Source organism: Pipistrellus kuhlii, unplaced genomic scaffold, assembly GCF_014108245.1.
Source record: "Pipistrellus kuhlii isolate mPipKuh1 unplaced genomic scaffold, mPipKuh1.p scaffold_m20_p_1, whole genome shotgun sequence".
Classification (NCBI taxonomy): Eukaryota; Metazoa; Chordata; class Mammalia; order Chiroptera; family Vespertilionidae; genus Pipistrellus; species Pipistrellus kuhlii.
The window spans coordinates 44,723,808-44,731,080 of NW_023425404.1; positions in this window are offsets into that span (position 1 = coordinate 44,723,808).

Genomic DNA, 7,273 nt, shown 5'->3' on the forward strand with positions numbered 1-7,273 from the left:
TTGAACAAGTAAGTTTCCCTGCTGTTATTTGAAGTCCTTGGCCTTGAGGTAGTAGTCACCAAGTTTTAATACCTTGGATTTCTTTTTCTGAATGAACACAGGCTTCTAGTCAGAAAATAATCCAGCTGCAATAAAAGGGAAGAGCGGACATGTTTTTGCCCAGGCCCCCCCCCCCCCCCCCCCGAGATTAGTGGCACTTCTTTGATTTGCCAGTTCTTTGCCTCCAGCTTTCTCCACACAGTCCAGGTTAGCTTTAAAACTTATCTAAAAGGGCAAGAGCAGATAGGAGCTCTTTTTAGGAAACGTGTTCTACAAATCTGTTCAACTCATGGACTTAGAAGTAAAAATAAACTTGGGAAGTTCTGTTAAATGAGTCAGGGTGTGATAGAAATTAGGGATTAATCCTTGACTCCATGGCCTGGAGAATGAACTGGCAAAAGCTTGTCTACTTCTACTACATGAGGAGGGAAGGGCTTTTCCTTCCACCCAGCCCTTCTCCAAGGCAGGATAAAGCAGTCTAGCCTGCAGGGCACTGGCTGGGGAATAAGGAGGTTCGAGTCCTGCTGATTGTCAATAACTAGTGTGAGATATTGAGTGCAGAGTTTAACCTCTCTGGAGATGCCAGTGTTTGCCCTGCTCTATCAGCATACTAGTATATGCAGTGCCTCTTGATGAGAGAAAAGCATTGTGCACATGTGATGTGTGAGAGCACTGCCACGTATCTTGCTCTTTGCTACTCTCCAAGACTGGCAGAGAAGGGTTGGATCTGGCAGTTTTTTTGCAAAGTGAAAGCTAAGTCTTTCCTCGGCTAAGTATGAGCTGTGCATCTGGGCACACTCATGGAGAGAACAGGCTAACTGCATCTATTCACAAAGGAGACCAGCTATTTTCCTCAGTGTTGGGGAAACTAGATTTATCAAGACTTATTGATCACATTCACTAGGCTGTAGCCTGGCACACGACTCATTGGGCATCAGGGTTTTGAAGTTCAAAGAGCTACAAAGTTCAGGCAGGTAACAATAATCCAGGGGAATGGAGAGTACTGTCCTGTTGAAAGGGACACCAGATTATGGCCACAAGGGGTTGTGAGTCCAGTGTGGCCAGATCTCCTGATTTTTCTCAAGAGACACCTGAAATTTGGACTTTAAAAATTTAAGATACACAAGTTCTTGATTAAGGGTAATGAAAGCAAATTTAAAGAACAGTGTAATCCAAAATGAGACAGGTTAGCAGGCTGAATAGGTGAATGACAGAAATTCCAGTTAAGACATGGAAGCACAACAGATACATAGTCCTAAACCCTGCCTCCTTCAGAGAGTGCTGAGGAAGCAGGGCCCTGGCAGGTCTTTATCCCACCCACGCGTCTCCTGCCTCAGCCTCTTCTCTCCTCTCTCTTCCTCCCTTGGGCACGAGGAGATTTTTCTCTGTGAGCAGAAGGTGAAAGTCATGCTTCTGCCCTGGCCAGGTGGCTCCATTGGTTGGAGTGTCATCCCATACACCAAAAGGGATGTGGGTTTGATTCCAGATCAGGACACATACTTAGTTGCAGGTTTGATCCCTGGTCGAGGCACATATGGGTGGCAACGGATTGATGTTCTTTCTCGAATTGATGTTTCTCTCTCTCTCTCTTTCTCTAAAAATCAATAAAAACATATCCTTGGGTGAGGATTAAAAAAAAGTCTTGCTCCTGGTAACCCATTCCTTTTCCCAAAGCCGTTATTGTAGCCAGTCTTTGCCCACACTTACAGGCCCGGATTTTGAAACTCAAAAGTCAGGAAAAAATTTGTTCCTTCTGCATTCTGCTTCCCTGAGGCAATGAAAAGTGCTTAGCTAACTAATGAGAAGAGGGGATAAAGGGTAACAGGTAATATTAATTAATCAGCGCGGGTTCTTTTTCTCTTAAAGCTTGGGCTAACCTTTCCAATTGGGCACTATACACTGCACTTGTAATGGTTTGGTTACTAGCTGGCCGCACCCAGCCCAGGCTTATGCTAGAAGAAAGTTCATCACATACAGTCTCATGGCCTGAATGGGGTGGTATGCTTGCCAAGTTAGGACTAGTTTGGGACAGCTGTGTGTTGTCCAGGATTCATGGCAGGAAAGGAGACTGGAAAGGCAGATGAAACAAAACTCAATATGAAAAAAAAAAAAATTAATTAGCTCAGATGTGTTATTTTTGTTAAGTTAGTGACCTAGTTCTGCATCTGTTCCGTGTAATTTCTCATCCATGTACTTGAAAGTGACATAAAGGGCTTCAGAAAGCATGATCTGGAAACCATGCCCATCCTAATTTGGGTGGTCTTAACCTCTACAAAACTGGCACTGGTTGAACTCATTTGGAGGTATTCCATAATCCCAGACTTACCCGAGAGGGTGCCACAGCTGTCCGCAAGCCTTCTTGCTATTCCAAAGACTGTTGCTCTCTCTCTACCCTTCCCCATTCCAGTAGCCTTCTCTATTTCCCTAGGCTTTCTCAAATAAGTCTTCTTCCCCATAATCCTCTCAACTCTATCTCTTCCCATGAAGACGCTGTTCTCCTGTCTGCCCTTTTAAGTAGAGAATGTGTTTTCAATCATAAATCCCCCCAATTTCAGTATTCAGCCCTAACAATTGTATCTTCCAGGGCGCTGATGCCCCTGGACCCTTAATCCATTTTTCTAAAATACTGAAAACTCCTTGAGGGTGGGATGGTGGGCAGTGAGAGATTGCTCAGAACCAAAGGACTTTAATATTTTACACATCACCCTCTTCTTCAGGCTCTCACGTGTCCCACACTTAACTCCTTGGATTCTTACTCCTCCATCATGGTGTGTATGAAGCTCTTCTGATTACCCCGGGGAGAATGACTCTTTCCATCACATCCCAATAGCACTTTTATAGCCAGTTTTATATAACACAAGTGTTTGTGAAGTGGACTCTTTCAAGGCATTGTGCCATCTGTGATGAAATAGCTAGTGCAAACTAGAACAATTGAAAAAAAAATCATAAATTGAAAGACAGCCGGTTGGCGTGGCTCAGTGGTTGAGTGTCGACCTATGAACCAGGAGGTCATGGTTTGAGTCCCGGTCAGGGCACATGCCTGGGTTTCAGGCTCGATCCCTAGTGGGGGCATGCAGGAGGCAGCTGACCCATCATTCTCATAATTGATGTTTCTATTACTCTCTCCCTTCCTCTCTGAAATCAATAAAAAATATATATAGTTTTAAAAAGGCACACATTTACTATATTTCCTTGACTTATAATTAAGCAAAGCCTCTTCTCATCTTTTTATATTTTTAACAAAGTTCTGGTGAGACATGTTAATAATGCTCACTACTCATTTCTCTGATAAGATTTATATAAAGGTCCTAGATGATCCTGGGCTGCTGCTTCTTTGGCTTCAGAGTAAACAATCTCTGAACTCCAAAAAGCCTGAGACACTACCTCTGAACTTCTGACTGACTCACATTCTGAAGGCCCACAGTAATCTCACTCCAGCTCAGCTGGTTCTAATGAAACTCGTTGCAACTTACTGTGTGTGCATGCTTTAGTAATGTAGACTATTAAAAGGGGGCAGGCATTTTTAGTCACACTGGATGCATATTACAACATGGTTTATTTAGCTCATGTATGCTCTGGATTGGCTTTCAGAGGCTTTTTCATAGTTAATGCTTTTCCTAAATGCTACTAAAGCCCTTTAGGACAATGCATTTGTGAAAACTCTAAAAAAAAAAAAAAAAATCTGCCTGTCTTAAACCATCACCAAGAGTGCTCTGCCATCTATTGTAGTTTCACAGAATTCTAATGACTCCATGTAGCTGGGAAGACTGCATCCTTGGGAGTCAGTTCCTAATTTTTATCTCACTCCTCTGACCAAGGTTGACCCCTTTGCTGTTTCACTTTCATAATTTGCATACTCCTTTCCTGTCATTATTTTTGTGTTTTCTTTCTCTCTAGCTGTATCATAAGCTCCTTAAAGGCAGAGATACTATTCTTAGTGTCCTTCCTACCTGCCCCCACACTCACACACACTCATACTGGAATCCTAAACCAGGCTTTGTGCTTAGTTGAAGTTCAGGGTTCTAGAAAATAAATGAATCATACACAGAATTTGGGTCATTTTCCCCAAGAAATGCATCACCTTTCTTTGCCCACACTGAAGCCCTCAGCTTCTTTTCTGCCCACTCCTACTGGCTCCCTATAGTTTCTCTCCATCTGTCTGCCATTTCCCTCCACCTCTAAAATGCTTTCCAGTCTGCTGCAACCGTGGCACCTGTACCATCACTCCCTCTTTTGACTCATTCTTTTTTTTAAACTTCTTTATTGATTAAGGTATTTGTCCTCACCCCCCCCCCATTCCCATCCCAAACCCCTCCCCACGCATGCCTCCACCCCCCTGTTGTCCGTGACCACTGGTTAGGCTCATATGCATGCACACAAGTCCTTTGGTTGATCTCTCCCCCTTATCCTCACCCTCCCCTACCTTCCCTCTGAGGTCCGACAGTCTGATCTATGCTTCCTTGTCTCCGGGTCTGTTCTTGTTCATCAGTCTATGTTGTTTATCATTTCCCCTAGATGAGTGAGATTATGTGCTACTAGAAATACACTTATAGTACTGAAAATGAGACAAGCAATGATGGTTATGCTGAGAGGCAAATTAATCAGTCTGTAGTGAGTTTCTGGGCCAACAGTTCTTTTGAGTTCCAATTTCAATGACAAATAGTTTCTTATGTATACATGTCAGCAATGATATTTCAGTTCTGGATGGTGGACAAATGGTGGTAATGCAGGTCCAACCCTCTCTGGTTTGGTCCTGGGCAACCAGCTGCCCTCTCACTGCAACAAGACTTGTTTGAGTTGTCTTGTATGGGGAAGTGGGTTTTTGATACCTAAATCCAACCTACCCTGTTTTCCCGAAAATCAGACAGTGTCTTATATTAATTTTTTCTCCCAAAGTTGTGCTAGGTCTTATTTTCAGGGGATGTCTTATCTTTCCATGTGCTAGGTCTTATTTTCGGAGGATGTCTTATTTTCGGGGAAACACAGGTAGTACCAGGAATGCTCGGGGCCTACTCAAGAAGGTAAATTGACTCATTCTTAAGTTGCAATAGTCAGGCTAGTTCCAGAATTTAGCACTCTTCCATCCGGAGAACTGGAATCTCCTGTCCTAATAACGGCATCCCCCACCCTCCAACCCATGGTGCTATCTCCCTCTGCAAAGGAGATGGTTGTTTTGGAACCAAAGGAAGCTATGTGCAGTGACCAATTCACCCCCTAAATTTTCCCTTGAAACTAAGTAAAATAATATGGTTTTTCTCTCTCTGGTTCTTTCCTTATATCATATTTTTTTGCACATGGCCCAAATGCTGCAGCTATCTCCTATTATTCTTAAACTTAAGTGTTAGCCAGAAATGGATGCTTGTGGAATGTGTGCACCCTTATTCTTCATGAAAAAAAAAAAGTGTTTTGTGTGTTGTTTGTTTTTTGCTTTGGTTATAAAGACAGATGTTCCTGGTGATAGTAATCCTAAGTCCTAACTCTGCCTAGGGCAGATCGCTGGGTGCTGTCACTAAGCACTATCTTCTCTACTGATTGCATCATTTTCTGAATGGTGGGAGGGCAAGGATCATTAGCCCCATTTTATAGATGCACAATTTGTGGCTGGCAGAGAGATCTTGTAATTTTCCTACACTTGCACGGTTTGTAAATGATTGTGGTGGGTGGAGGTGGAAGTATTTAACCCACAGGTTTCTAAACTTTCCAAACTTTTGTCAAATTTGTCATGAGCAGCAATGGCAGCAGCCAGCATTGGTTCCTTGGACATTTGGTCTCCATTTAAGAAGACTCTCCTATTTTTTGGATTTAAATCTTCTCATTGAATTAATCAGACTTATATTTTAAAGAGAAACCACTCTTTACAGTTGTGTTAGTTGCTATTAGTCTTTATAACAATTTCAGCAAGCAGCCAACAGATCTATATTGAGCACTGGCTTGTTAGCCCTTCTGCTAGGCACAGAGAGGCTAGCACAGGCTGGGAGATGTGGGGAATGGGGTGAAGAAGAAAGGAAGGCCTGGAATTCAGCCCAAGTGCCACTGAAGGGGGCACCTCTTTCAAAGTTTAATCTCCCAGAGATGGCTTTTTCTAAATCACACAAATGAGTTGCATAGGAGCTCCAGCCATGCAGGGACTACCTCCTTGGGAGTCAGTTCCTGATTTTCATCTCACTCCTCTGAGCAGGGTTTACCCCTTTGCTATTAGGATAGTTTATACTCAAACCTGAGAGTCAAGCCACATACTTAGAAGCAGCAGGGTGGCAATGAAATAAAGACCTTCTAGAGATGTCACCAAGGATGCACACCAAGTGCTAACTGTGGAGGGGTCGGGGGGAGGCGGCAATAAAAGAAAAGCAAAGGCGGGAGAGTTGACTGGGCTGAGGAGATCTGGAAAGCTTTGGGGAAAAGAGACAGTGATTTAGAAAGCATGCAGTTCTGGCTCAAAGCAGGGAAGCATAGTCCCATCCCCTGGCAGGGCTCTCCAGGGGAGTCCTAACTAGTGTTTGTTCAAGGAGATTCTAGGCCTTTGGAAGTAGGTGTGCTATAAAATGTTAGCTACTCAGTACAAAGGAGAGGCAAGGGAAAAAAGCAAGAGGCAATAGAAAGGACAAGAGTGTGCTTCTGAGGCACAGTAGTGAGTAGCATGGGTGAGCTGCTGCTAGTTTCTGGACTTCAATATTATAGTAGTATCTACCTACCTCCTAGACTTAGTGTAAGAATTAAATGAGACTATTCCTACAAAGTGCTTAGAACAGGTCTGGCACACAGTAAGTGCTCAATATGTGTTAGCCATTATTATGATCACACAAGCATATAAATATATGCATGTGTATACTGATATGTACACAAATGCACACACAAAATGCCTGTTGTGATCCACAAGTAGTACTAGTACCATAGATTGAGAGTTGATATATTCTAAGAGACAGCATGAAAGGTCAGGAAAAGAGGACTTGACCTTCATGTGTTGCTGCTGTTTTTATAAGGTTTAACACTTTGGGATAAATTTAGAGGAAAATATTACACTGAAAATGATGCTGTTTGGGACTGACTTTGGTTCCCTGGGCTCAGGCACTGGAGCACTGTGTCTAAGAAGCCAAGGCCTATTTGGATTCCTTGAGTCATGGCATGGAGGCAAAGCTCCTGTTGGTGCCAACACAAGAGCCAACAACAGTCTTTTGAGCTAAATCCTTCCCAAGGTGCTTGTGGTTCAGGCCCTGGGGGTCATTGAAGACCAGTT